This window comes from Tamandua tetradactyla, chromosome 3 (genome assembly GCF_023851605.1).
Source record: "Tamandua tetradactyla isolate mTamTet1 chromosome 3, mTamTet1.pri, whole genome shotgun sequence".
In the NCBI taxonomy this organism is placed as follows: Eukaryota; Metazoa; Chordata; class Mammalia; order Pilosa; family Myrmecophagidae; genus Tamandua; species Tamandua tetradactyla.
This window is the reverse complement of record NC_135329.1, coordinates 17,102,493-17,117,043: the sequence shown is the minus strand read 5'-3', so window position 1 is coordinate 17,117,043 and position 14,551 is coordinate 17,102,493. Positions and strand designations below refer to the sequence as shown.

The 14,551-nt window shown below is 39.8% G+C and overlaps 1 protein-coding gene across 3 annotated transcripts in view; it reads right to left on the bottom strand.

Annotated features, from left to right (window-relative positions):
• The window catches only part of GPAT4 (glycerol-3-phosphate acyltransferase 4), a 34,057-nt gene extending 26,454 nt beyond the window's left edge, over positions 1–7,603 (bottom strand). For 2 of the 3 annotated variants that reach the window (XM_077152573.1, XM_077152575.1), the window contains exon 1: positions 7,475–7,603. The gene's annotated coding sequence lies outside the window, so the exon portion shown is untranslated. The remainder of the gene's footprint in view (positions 1–7,474) is intronic. The other variant, XM_077152574.1, reaches the window with a different exon arrangement.
• Between the last annotated feature and the right edge of the window lie 6,948 nt (positions 7,604–14,551).

Here is a 14,551-nt window from a genome sequence, read left to right as displayed (position 1 = left end):
AGTACCAACTCAAAAGGAAAGATAATGCCACTTTATTAAAATAAACGTTTACGGGTGCATGGGTGGTTCAGTGGCAGAATGCTGATTTGTTATATGGGAGACACAGGTTCTATTCCTGGCCCATGCACCCCCTAAAAAAAATACAATGGAAAAAAATGCTTGTTAATTAGACCACACAGGGACAATGCATTTAAAGCCCACACAGCACAATGTGTGTCACTTATTAGATCTCAATAATACTATACATTATTATTTCATGATGATCAGAAAAAAAACCAGAGTCTTGCCTTCAGTTGTAGGTCCCGAAGTTGAAGAAGACTATATATAGAGGGAGACCTTTCAAAGTGTGAAACAAACCCACAAGCCAAAAAATGCAAGGTGCCTAGAAGGTAGGTAGTAAATGCTCAATAAAAAGGTTAGCTATTAAAAAGAGAGAATTAAAACTACAGTGAAATGGCAAAAAAAAGGTTTTTGACAAACCACTTGCTGATGAGAATAAGAAAATGATTTAAAAAACCACTAACTGGAGTATAACATGGTACAACCTTTATGAAGAATAATTTACCAACAGCCATCAAAATTTTATATGCACGTAGCCTTAGATCCAGCAATTGCACTTCTAGGAATTAACCCTAAAGGTAGATTACAGCAGTAGCTCTCAACCAGGGGAGATAGATGCATATCGCAATGTATGTATGTATTCATAAGCACATATATATATATGCATGCATGTATCTCTCTTTCTCCCCTCCCCCTACCATGAATATGGCACCAAAAGTGAAGAAGGAAGCCCCTGCCTCTCCCAAAATAGAAGCCAAAGCAAAGGTTTGTTTTTCTAACATTTGCTATTGTGTAATATAGCATACATAGAAAAAAGCAAAAAATTTCAAAGTACATTTTAATAAGTAGTCACAGAACAGATTTAAAGTTTCATATGGATTACAGTTTCACATTTTCAGATTGTTCCTTCTAGCTGCTTCTGTTAAATCCTATCTTCTCTGTTATAACTCCTCCTTATCCTTTGCTCCTCCCACTCCTTATGGATATGTGGGCTATGACCATTCTAACCTTTTCATGTTGGAAAAGGATGTCAACAATATGGGGTAGGTGGGTGGAACTGGTTGATGCTCTTGGAGAAGCTGGCTCCTCTGGGTTTCAGGACTTATCTGACCCAAGAACCACCTGGAGATTGTAGGTTTCTGGAAAGTAACCTTAGTGCATGAAACTTTTGTAGAAATCTTAGATAGAGCCGTAGGCATTTTTTAGGGTTAACAGGAATGGTGTTGGTTGGGATTTGGTACAGCCTCCAAAACAGTCTCTCAGCTCTATTTGAAATCTCTTAGCCACTGATACCTATTATGTTAAATTTTCCTCCTTCTGGTCAGGAAGGCATTGTTAATCTCACAGTGCCAGGGCCAAGCTTATAACTGGGAGTCATCTCCCATGTTGCCAGCATGATGGGGAGAAGAAGACATATGGCTGACTGGCTCCTGAATATAACACTTCGGACGTTGCCAATGAAATTGGGATCATCTAAACTGAGTACACCTGGTTAATTCAATAAGCAAGATTATTGACTGCAGTATTGGTTGTAGTAACAAAAGAAATATCAATGTCCATCAACAGAGGATACAATGGAATACCATTAATCTGTTAAAAAGAACGAGACATCAAATATGACCTGATAAGAATCAACCTGCCGTTAGATGGAGAACAATGTCCACAATAAATACAAATCATGAGGAAGAGAGGAAAAGGAAAAAATAGACACTAATAGTTTAAATATATTTGCAAAGACCATCTCTGGGAAGATACTGAAGTCACTGGCTATGGTAGCTGTCTCTAGGAGTAGAACGGGTGCTTCACTGTTTATACTTTCAATATCTTTAAAACTATACTAATCACTTTTACTAGGTAATAAGCCCCATGGTTCAAAAATCAAAAGAAACATATCAGGGGTTGAATCCTGACTTCCTAACTAGTGATGAGTGTGATTTGGGATAAATTAATATGTTTAAGCTTTTGTTCAACAATATCTACTAAAAGACTGTTCAGAGGCTTATATGAGATGGATGGATGTAAAGCACTTTTCACAGAGGGCTCAAAATACATTCACTATTATTATTATCACTATTCTAAGCTCCTGTTACTAGGAAGGAGGGGCATTTGAAGGTATTTCCCTAAAAGACTTGACATTAATGAAAAATCTATTTTCTACTACCACTCCAAGGAAGACATGAATCTTCCGGCTTAAAGGTGCTTATATTCCCTTAAAATGGTCAAAGCATGCAGATCCCATTCAGAAACTACATGTGGCCTGTCAGGGAGGCAAAACACAGCCACTGCCAGTGTCTGCAGAGCACACTGAAGGCAAATAAGATCTCTGCAGGGTGGCAGAAGCATTAAGGTGGTTAGACTAGAAGGCTTTTAAAATTCCTTCCCACATCAATATTTCAGGCTATGTATCTTTACTTAAAATTGTAGAAAGACAGAAAAGTAGGAAGGTATGATGATTAAACATAGAAGAAATCATATAAGCTACATTTCAAACTAGCCTCCATAATTTCTACCTATGTGACCTTGGGAAAATAAGTGAACTTTTCTGTGCTTTATCCTGTGGGATTGTTCTGAAGACTTAATGTAATAATGCATATCAAGCTATCAGTGTAGTGAATGGTACAAAATAAGTGCTCAATAAACAGAAGCTACTACTATTAGTTGAAACTATAAAGCCTCAGGCAATAATAAAATGATGACAAACTACAACTTCATTAGTTGATCTGTCAATTCTAATCCAACTTCTTCATTTTATGGCTCAGAGTACTGATCCCTGCAAGGGTCAAATGATTCAGACAAATTACAAAACTGGCTAGTAACAGGAAGAACTAGAATTCAGACCTGGATCCTGTCTAGTGGTCTTGTTGCTACCCAGGCTGGTCCTTCATTTGCTTTGGGCTGAGTTGTACTTCAGATGTATCCACCCATTTTTCCTAGTTTACCCTCTTGGGACACAGACACATTCTGATGTGATGCTAAACATACACAAATACATGTATGGAAAGGAATGTGTGCCAGGCCAAATTTAATGTCAAATATATCAGAAATAATGCAGCATTATTAAATTTTTTGACTCAATTCACTAGGAAGAAGGCAGTACAGTGATCAGTTTCAATGTTTTTGTCTTATCTAAGGTTATTTTGACCTCAAGAACTTTTCCCTTGCCCAGAAATGTCTAACTTGAGTTGGAACTGGGTAATGAGTAACATTGTAGCAAGTTTACTCCAAGCAACAAAATTCCCTTGAAGTCAGCAAAACAAAAAGGACAAAACATATTTTGATATTCAGGAGCCATTCAATAATTTATGGAAGGACAATCTGACTGCGCTATAAGACCCAGACATTTGTTGACCCAATCTGAACACTGCCCTGATACTTCAATTTCAAAAGCGCTTTTACATTTGAGTCTTATATATGTAATTGGAAACACTTTTCTTTCTTTTTTTTTTTTAACCTTTTTTTGTCTTGTTTATTTCACTCAAGATAATTACTTTGAAATGTATTCATATTGTTGCATGTATTGATAGTTAATTCCTCTTTATTGCATGATAGTAGTCACACTGCATGGATATACCACAGTATTTATTTAACCATTCACCTAACGATGGACATTTGGGCTGTTTCCAGTTTTAGACTAAAATAAATAACTATTATGAACTATTATGAACATTTATCTACAAGTCTTTATAGGGACATAGGCTTTCATTTCTTTTGGGTAAATACTAGTAAGTGGACAACTATGCCCAAGGTGAACAAGTTTCGCTTTTTAAAAAACTGCCAAACTGTTTTCTAAAGGTGGTTGTATCATTTTGCACTCCAACCAGCAGTGTTTGAAAGTTTCACTTGCTCTATACCCTTACCACTTGGTATGGTCAGTCTTTTTAACTTTAGACATTCTAATAGATGTGTAATGGAATCTTACAGTTTTAATTTGCATTTCCCTAATGACTAATGATACTGAGCATCTTTTTATGTGCTTATTTGCCACATGTTATCTTCTTTGGTGAAGCATCCGGTCAAATCATTTGCCCATTTTTTAAAAATTGGGTTGTTTTATTATTGAGTTTTGTTGCTAGTCATTTTTTAAAAGTCAAAGTTGTTTTTTGTCAATGCCTAAGCAGTCTTATTTAAAATCAGAGAGCATTTCATAAAAAAGGCACATCTGTAAGTCAACTGGCTTCCCTGAATTTGTTTCTTCACCAGTAAAATAAGTTTTAATTAAAAAACGTCGAACTAATTACAAAGTATTATTCTAATATTGCAAACTTTCAGCTTGTAGTTTAACAGGAAGTGCAATTCAAACATATTAATAACTATTACACGAGGCAAAGTAAAAACAAGAGTGCCCTAAGGAAGGCGACAAACCTGTGTCTGTGTCATGTGCATGGCATGAACGTGTTTTAAAGGAAAGAGTATTTTAAGGTGTCAGGAAAAAATACGAGCACCTATAATGTTCCCTCTAATTCCAAAATTCTCTTTTCTTAAAATGCATTAATCATACTATGGTAAGCATTATTATGCAGCTTAGTGATAATACACAGAATTGATGATGTACAGTCACATTCTGCCCTGGGGGATGATACCGTTAGAAGTAAATGACAAGCCATGATGGGGTTCTATTTTACTTGAAGAAACAACTCAGCAGTTCAATTTAAGCTCAACCAGGACCAAATAATCTCAACATCTATCCCCAGAAAGCAAGAGATTTCAAAAAAGGTAACTTGTGATATGCACATAGATAAGCAATGTGGTTTAATCTTTAGCAAAAATCATTGGGCAAGTTAGGCTAGATCCCTGTCAGACTAACCACAGCACTTTCTCTGACACCACAAACACAGAAACCACTCAAAATCCCCTCCTTTCCCTTCTAAATACACCACCTTTAGCAGTAATGATTCATCCAGGAACTCCGATGCTGTTATTATGGTACTTCTATAAACTGAATGTTTATGACAACTGCTCTATTTAGGTGAAATACTCACAAAAGAAAAGCCCATCTCGAAAACAAATTTAAACAATTATGTCACATCATAGCAACTTGTACTTATATACAAACTCGACGAACTCTAGATATAAAGGATTTCTGCATTCACAGCATTCCTTGGAAAAAAGATAGAGCATCTATCTTCATTTTAGGAGTAAGAAAATTGAGGCATAAATACAAATATTGAATCACCTTTCTTTCTTGAGATAAAGAAACTTACTAGCAGTGCACTAGGAGAGTCACGTGAGGATTTTATAAAAGAGCCGAACCCACCCCAGGATTCTTATCTGTTAATAGTATGAAAGGATGTTTTATGGGAAGATGCTTTTCTCTTTGCTATCAAAAGGAAAAATGCCACAGGGTTTCAAATCATTCCAGTTACCTTTAGTCACTTATTAAATAGCACTGAAGTTATCTAAATGTTTTTTTAAAGAGCGTTCTTAGTCTAGTATACCTCTCTTAAGATATACTAGAATTTTCCCATGTTCCCTAAAAGCCACGATTAGAACTCCCCATTTGTCGCAGATCTACTTTAAGAAATACCATTAAGACATATCCTCCAGCAATTTTATCAACTCAGAATTTGGTGGAAAAGCTCATGATTGCCCGTTCAAAGTCTTCACTATTCTAAGAGTTTTCAGTCATAGCACTTCTTCTTGAAGCAAACCTGAAGGGGCAAGCAGTAATGTACAGTGTAAAGACAGGAAAAACTAAATGAGGAATTTAGATTGTGGGGGTTGGGAAGGGAATGAGGAGGTGGGAGATGTAGCTCCTGGGCTCAGTTCAGCCTCTTACTATGTGTGGATTCAATGACCCTCTCTGGACCTTGAGGGCTCATCAAAAATGAAAAAGTTGCACAAGATGGATCTGAAGTTCTCATCCACATCTGAAATACTTTTTGTTTCAACCTGTGCTACAGCAGCTTGATCGTTTTGGATTTTTTTCTGGTCCTTCAACTTTATGTGTTTCTTAGTTGAAAGACCAATAATAGCAGACGGTGTTCCAGGAAAAGTACGTTACGATTTTATACAATTTTAAGATTTTTATTCCCAATCTCAAGCTACTTTTGACAAGAGCTGACTTTCAAAAGACGCATGAAATATCTATCCCTTAGATAGGAGGGACAAAATGCATAAGGATGGATAGAAAAAGAAAGCGATGGTGGGTGTGGATGGCCATAGGTGATACTGCTAAGGCTGGTTGATGGGTAAATGCTGATTCACCATTCTTTTGTATGTGTAAAATTCTCCATTGAAAAAAAAATCACTTGCAAATGTTTTAAAAATGATCATGGTGAATAATATACAACTATATGATGATATGGTGAGCCACTGATTATATAATATGGTTGGGCTGTACATCTGTGAATATTCCTCAATAAAAATATTTTTTTTAAATCACTAATCAAAATATGTTTAAAAAGCTACTATGAAAGAAAGAATATCAGATTAGCATTATTTCAGGGCTGTCTTCTACACAGTCTTTCACAAAAGGATAATTGCCTTTCACACCACTTCCCTTGACATGAAAGTAAGTATTCAAAGTTCAGCCAAAATTAAGGAAAATGAAACAGAAAGGAAATTCTTAAACTGACTTCAAGACAGTTATCAATTAGCAGATCCAAGGCACAGAGGGCACAAGCAGTGAGTGACACTGATATCTAGACAATCTGGAACTCATTTCCGTAAAGTTACACCGTAAGTTCATACAGTGTATTTTCCACAACGCTCACACTGCATAAAACGCTATGTGAAATGGAAAGTAAGGAAATAAAACCCCAGGGCAGGAGGATGCTTGAAGGGTGAGAAATAAAACGGAAAGGTACAGCATTTCCAGGGATTAAGAAATCTGAAAGTTAAGTAAAGGCATCAGGAAAAAAGGGGGCGCGCTCCCTTGGAGAACTAGAGTAGGAGAAATAAACAACCTAGGGAAGCAGCAGAGCACAGTACAGAAACTGTAGGTGAAGGAGTTTCCTCGTGATCTCTAATTCCCCTTTCAGCCCCCGCAATTTAAATTCCTCGGTCCTAGGGGAGGGCGGGCTGCGGGGCCCCTTGGATTTGGGAAGGGGGGCACGGCGGACACAGAGGAGCCCACGTGGAAGAGGAGGCCGAGAAGGAAAGGGAGTGGCCGGGAGCCCGCAGCGTGGGATCTTCGCGGGCGAGCCGGGGAGGACCAAGGCCCGAGCGCCCGGCCCCGAGGGGAGAAGGGAACGGCGCGGACTGTTCCACTGCGGAGGAGGGGGGCGGACATTCCATCCCGGTCCGGTAAACCCCAGGAGACCGCAATGGTGTCTTCTGACGCTCGAGCGGCATAGGGAGGGTATCCCCGGACCACAGCCCCCTTGCTGAGCGCCTAACCCCGAATCCCAGGGTCCACTCTCAGCTCTCCTGAGGCCAGCGACATTTGGGAGAGGGCCGCATCACCCTTACTCACCCACCGTGAGGCTCCGAGACTCCAAATCCCTCCGTGGACGGTCCCTCCCGCTCTTCTCGCCGCCGCCGGCCGAGGCGTGCGTAAGGACGTGCGCGCGCGCGCCCTTTGTCTACGCCGCCTTGACGTGACCCGTCGCGTCTCATCCCCACCCACCCGCCGTCTAATCTCACCGCCAGCACCCTCGCGTCGGGCGCGCGCCGGGCGGGGCGGGGCGGGGGCGGGGGAGGGGGCGCCCGCGCCGCGTCACCTGCCGCCGAGGGGCGCGCCCGGGACAGCCCGAATCGCCCCGGGCCGATAGGCCGCTCGGCAGGAAGGGGCAGATGCCGGAGAGGCGGGTCCCGGGTGCCCCGGGCTGAGGGAGCGCCCTGCCCTGTGTCTGCGCGTCGCCGTGTCGCGTGCCCCCGGATTCCTGGTCTGATGGAGGGAATCATTTCCTAAAGAGGGATCGCCACGTTTCTGAGATGTGCCAGGGACCAATACTGGCTATTTCCCCGAGGGTATATACGTGCGTCAATGAGAGGGTGAAAGCAGCTCCGGTTAGCGAGAAGAGGTTTGAGTCATTAAATTCCCTTTGTCATCTTGGGACTGTTGTGATGCAGCGAGATACTACATGTAAAGAACTCGGCACGGGGTCTGGCACGCCCAAGAAATGTGAGCTGCCATCGCCAGTCATCATTATTTTCAATATTATTATTATTATTATCATCCTTCCTGAATCTCATTTGCCTTGCTAGTAAAGCCAAGGGGTTTGCGGGGTTGGGTGTGGACGAACATCGCGTTCTCTTGCAGCTGCAACTTTCCACTGTGTACCTAAACTTGAACCAGATCTCTGCTAAAGTCTAGCTGGTGCAGCTAGAAATCTGCAGAGTATATTTCTCACTATCTCCCCCGACTTCAAATGCCTCACCCAAGCTAATCTTGTCCGCTAAAATTGGCCCTTCTTACATAAATAAGTAAAATAAAGCCCTTCTCTGTCCTTGTTCTTAACTGCTTAAATAATTTTTTGCTCCAGTACCAGCCCCAACCTGCCCCCTGTCTCCTCAACATGTAACTGTCAGATTGTCACTCCGTGCCAAACAATCTGTTAGTAAATTTGTAGGGTCCACATTCTTAGACTTCCAAAATCTATAAGAATGATGGCTTACACCTATTTGGGGCATATCACGTAATTATTAATTCAATAATTCATCCATTCATTTGACAAGCCTTCATTGGGCCCTTACAATATTGCCCAGCTTTTCACTAGGGCTCAATGACGCAAAGATGAATAATGCATGGCCATGTCTAATCTTCAACTAGATTAAATTCCACGAGAAAAGACACTGGACACAAACGTTGTGTGTCCTCTAAACTACTAGGGATAGGGTTTTAAAGTGGCCACAACCCATCTCAAGTGCTCTTTGGGCTCTTCTATTTGGTTTCCTTTCTTGTCCCCAGAATCTGTCAAAACTCAGAAGTAACCCATTGGGTGAGTGTGTGGTTGTGAAAACCTTATGTCTGATGCCCCTTTTATCTACCTTATCTACAGACAAGTAGAACATATGGGTTAAAAATAAATAAGTAATGAGAACAAATGTTAAAATAAATTGAGTAGATTGAAATGCTTATGATCAGTGAAAGAGAGGGGTAAAAGGGTACGGTATGTATGAATTTTTTTCTGTTTTCTTTTTATTTCTTTTTCTGAATTAATGCAAATGCTCTAAGAAATGATCATGATTATGAATATACACCTATGTGATGATATTGTGAGTTATTGATTATATAACAAGAATGGAATGATCATATGGTAAGAATGTTTGTGTTTGTATGTGGTTATGTTTCATAAAAAAATGATTATGGTGAAGAATACACCACTATGTCATGATACTGTGAGCCACTGATTGTAAACCATGTATGAACTGTATGTTTGTGAAGATTTGTCAATAAAATATTTTTTAAAAAGTAACCCATTGGTTCTAGTTTCCTTTTATATTCATGTTTACATTTCCTTACAATTCCTACCACTATCACAGCTCTTTGCGCGCAAATTTTAAAGAAAGTAAATAAATTTTAAATAAAATTTTCTTGAGGGACTTAACAAAAAGATTGATTGAGTCTTTGCCCATCCAAATAGTAGACTAAGTTATTGGGTGTGAACTCACACACACACACTTGAGAGTGGGCACGCATTCACTGGCACATTCTCAAAACCTCTTTACGTGCAGGAAGGCAATCAAAGCATCCCTCTGAAGAGGGAGCCAGCAAGAATAAAGGTTAATACTGTTTTCTTAGACACCAAAGTTTTGTTTGTGAAAGACAATGATCTGGGAAGATCTTTGTTACTTTTATTTCTAGGTATGAGGAATACAAATGGAGCCAAAAAATTTAGCAGGTAAGGCTTGAAAAATGAGGCACAAATCAGGTTTATCAGGACAGAAGGCATGCTGTCCATAGAAGGTCAGGCTGATAGCCAATACTAAATTTTTTGTTACTATGAATTTGAAACATCTCTAGATTATTATCGAAGCCATTTCTTATTCTAGAATGAAAATACTTTTGTACTACAAAAACTATATAAGTAATTTTGAAAACCTGAAGAAGGGTAGGGAGTCCATTAGAGGGGATTTCAGTGGCTACAGCCCCAGTGAGAGTTTGACAAGCCCCACCCCATCCCAACTCTGAGTTCATTTCCCAAAATGCACCTCTACAAAAAAAAATGCATTTGCTGTGTATATGGTGCCCACAGCTACCAGCCTGGAAGGATATCCCTTCTAAAAGACACTCCTTGCCCTGGGAGAATGATACCACACATCTGCTGTATAACTCTCCCTTCCACAGCTCACCTTTTACATGCATAAAGCTTTTGACTGACATTCATTTTAAGTTGAATCCACAACTGTTTACAATACAACCAGCAACATGATGCTCATTTGCAACCACCAAGAGAAAAACCCAATACACAAAAAAATGTCTTGTCAGGATATAAATTCCTGAGGTTCCGTATGACAGCTACCATTTATTTTGTATGGCACCTAGCAGAGAGTATTTGTTCAATAAAGAGGAAGCAAATTACTAATGAATGTATTGTTTTCCTCAGAAGAGAGGAAATGACCCAGGCCCTTGCTTGGGACTAACATCGAGACTAACGGGGGCACGACTGACGAGATTCTTAGCCTCATCCTAGAGTGGCAGAGAAAAATCCACCCCCATAGACCACGCAGATTTGTGAGAGTGCACCCATTCACTGGCACACAAGCCTGTGTATGTGGTCGCAACTAAGCTCAGGGAATCGTTTGAGGTTATTTCTCTCACTGGCCCAGTTCCCTTCTGTGAACTCTGCCCAGGAGGTTTGCGTGCGGTCTGCGTGAGCGTCAGCTGACACAGCCAGGACTGCCATCCCCTGGGGCTCTTGTCCCATGGGGCAGAATGGCAGATTTGAGTTAAAATATTCTAAGTAAAAAAATCTCCACCCAAGGAAAGGGCACCTTTCTCTAGTGGACCAAAAATTATCTTATGGGATTGTACATGCCCTGTTTAATGCTCTAAAGAGATAAACTAGGGAAAGTTATACAATTTTACCCTTTTAATCCTGTCCAAAAATTGATTAATTGCATCAGATTAGACAGATTTTTGTCTTCATTATTCAATTATTCATCTTACTCATCCCACAAATATTTACTGAACATTTACTCTGTGCCAGGCATTGTTTGTGGGTGCTGTGGATTTAGGGGAGAGAGGGGGCAGCGAGAGAGAGGGGAGAGAAAAGAAGGAGGAGGAAGAGGAAAAGGAGGTGAAGGAGGATAGGAAAAGAGAGAGGAAGGGAGGCAGGGGGAGAGAAATACAGGGAGGACAGACCCGAGTCGGGGACAGGGAGAGGGAAGGAAGGGAGGGGGAGAGGAAAAAGAACAAACCAGCTCTCTCAGCTGGGTTGAGGGAGACAGACAATTAAAAGATAAATAGATAAAATAGTCTTTCGAGAAAGTGGTAAGCGCTAAGGAGAAAAAAAAATAAAGTCAGGGAGGGGAGATAGGGAGCGTTGTGGGGAGTCTGCAGTTGTGGTTAGGGTGGCTAAGGGAGGTTTCATTGAGATGCTGGTGTTTGATCAAGACCTGAAGGAGATCAGGGGTTGAGCAATGCGGAGATGTGGTGAGAGAGCCTCCCAGACACAGGGAACAGCTAATCCTTAGACAAGTATGCCCGGTGTTTTCGAGAAAAGGAGTGCCCCTGGATCAGGGTGAAAAGGGAAGAATTTTTTTTTTTAATTTTTTTGTTAATTTTTAAATTAAAAAAAATACAACAAATGCAAACTTTCTTAACTTATGATCTTCCCATTCTACATATATAATCAGTAATTCACAATATCATCACATAGTTGAATATTCATCATCATGATCATTTCTTAGGACATTTGCATCAATTCAGAAAAGAAATAAAAAGACAACAGAAAAAAATTCATACATACCATACCCTTTGCCCCTTCCTTTCATTGAACACTAGCATTTCAATCTAAATTTATTTTAACATTTGTTCCCCCTGTTCTTTATTCTTATTCCATATGTTTTACTCATCCGTTGATAAAGTAGATAAAAGGAGCATCAGACACAAAGGTTTTCACAATCACACAGTCGCATTGTAAAAGTTATATCTTTATACAATCATCTTCAAAAAACATGGCTACTAGAACACAGCTCTACATTTTCAGGCAATTCCCTCCAGCCTCTCCATTACATCTTGACTAACAAGGTGGTATCTATTTAATGCATAAGAATAACCTCTAGGATAACCTCTTGACTCTGTTTTGAATCTCTCAGCCATTGACACTTTATTTTGTCTCATTTCACTCTTCCCCCTTTTGGTTGAGAAGGTTTTCTCAATCCCTTGATGCTGAGTCTCAGCTCATTCGAGGATTTCTGTCCCATGTTGCCAGGAAGGTCCACACCCCTGGGAGTCATGTCCCACGTAGACAGGGGGAGGGCAGTGAGTTTTCTTGTTGTGTTGGCTGGAGAGAGAGGCCACATCTGAGCAACAAAAGAGGTTCTCTTGGGGGTGACTCTTAGGCCTAATTTTAGGTAGGTTTGACCTGTCCTTTGTGGGGTTAAGTTTCATATGAACAAACCCCAAGATTGGGGGCTCAGCCTATAGCTTTGGTTGTCCACATTGCTTGTGAGAATATCAAGAATTCAACTTGGGGAAGTTGAATTTTCCCCCTTTCTCACCATTCCCCAAAGGGGCCTTTGCAAATTCTTTTTTATTCACTGTTCATATCACTCTGGGGTTTATCGGGGCATCACTCTGGACAAACCAACAAAATCTTATGCCCTACTCAAGGGTGCATGTACTTATGGTGTCCGATTAAGTTGTCTATATAAGTTATATTAGGAAATGCACTAGTCAAAATATAAATTTTGTACCAAATAAACATTTTTTGCTTTAGTCTCACACATAAGTTAAAATTTTAAGATATTAATTACCATCTATTTTCAACACCCTGCAGTAATGACATTCCTTTGTTCTTTCTCATGCACAAACATTTTTAAAATTTGTACATTTAGTTGTATCATTATACACTGTAGGCATTCCTAGATTTTACCATCTCAGTCTTTACCATCTATCTTTCTTTCTGATTTCACTTGTGCTCCCAGTGCTCCTCCCTCTATCATTCTCAAATTCAGCTTCATTCAGCATTTTAACATAATTGTATTACAGTTAGGTAGTATTGTGTTATCCATTTCTGAGTTTTTACAATCAGTTCTGTTGCACAATCTGTATCCCTTCAGCTTACCCAATATCTTACCCTATTTCTGTCTCCTGATGGTCTCTTTTATCCATGAAGTTCTCCAAGTTTATTCACTAATGTCTGTTCATATCAGTGAGACCATACAGTACTTGTCCTTTTGTTTCTGGCTAATCTCACTCAGCATAATGTCCTTAAGGTCCATCCATATTGCCACATACTTCATAACTTTATTCTATCTTACAGCTGCATAATATTCCATCATACATATATACCACAGTTTGTTTAGCCACTCGTCTGTTGATGGGCATTTTGGCTGTTTCCATCTCTTCACAGTTGTAAATAATGCTGCTATAAACATTGGTGTGTGAATGTCCATTTGTGTCACTGCCCTCATGTCCTCAGAGTAGATACCTAACAATGGTATTGCTGGGTCATTTGGCAATTCTATATTTAGCTTCCTAAGGAACTCCCAAACTGCCTTCCACAGAGGTACCATTTGACATTTCCACCAACAGCGGATAAGTGTGCCTCTTTCTCCACATCCTCTCCAGCACTTGTCATTTTCTGTTTTATTGATAATGGCCATTCTGGTGGGTGTGAGATGATATCTCATTGTGGTTTTGATTTGCATTTCCCTAGTAGCCAGGGGAGTTGAGCATCTTTTCATGTGCCTTTTGGCCATTTGTATTTCCTCTTCTTAGAAGTACCTGTTCAAGTCTTTTGCTCATTTTATAATTGGGTTGTCTGTCTTTTTGTTGTTGAGTTGACTAATCTCTTTTTATATTTTGGATACTAGAGCTTTATCTAATATATTGTTTCCAAATATTGTCTCCCATTGTGTAGAGGCTGTCTTTTTACTTTCTTGATGAAGTTCTTTGATGCACAAAAGTGGTTAATTCTGAGGAGTTCCCATTTATTTAGTTCTTTCTTCAATGCTCGTGCTTTGGGTGTAAGATCTAGGAAACAGCCTCCTATTATAAAGATTTAGAAGATATTTCCCTACATTTTCTTCTAACAGTTTTATGGTTTTAGATCTAATGTTTAGGTCTTTGATCCATTTTGAGTTAATTTTTGTATAAGGCATGAGATATGGATGCTCTCTCATTCTTTTGCTTGTGGATATCCAGTTCTCTAGGCACCATTTATTGAAAGACTGTTCTGTCCCAGGTGAGTTGGCTTGACTACCTTATCAAAGATCAACTGTCCATAGGTGAGAGGGTTTATATCTGAACACTCTATTCAATTCCACTGGTCAATATATCTATCTTTATGCCAGTAACATGTTGTTTTGACCACTGTAGCTTCATAATATGCCTTAAAGTCAGGTAGCGTGTGACCTCTGACTTCATTTTTTTTTCTCA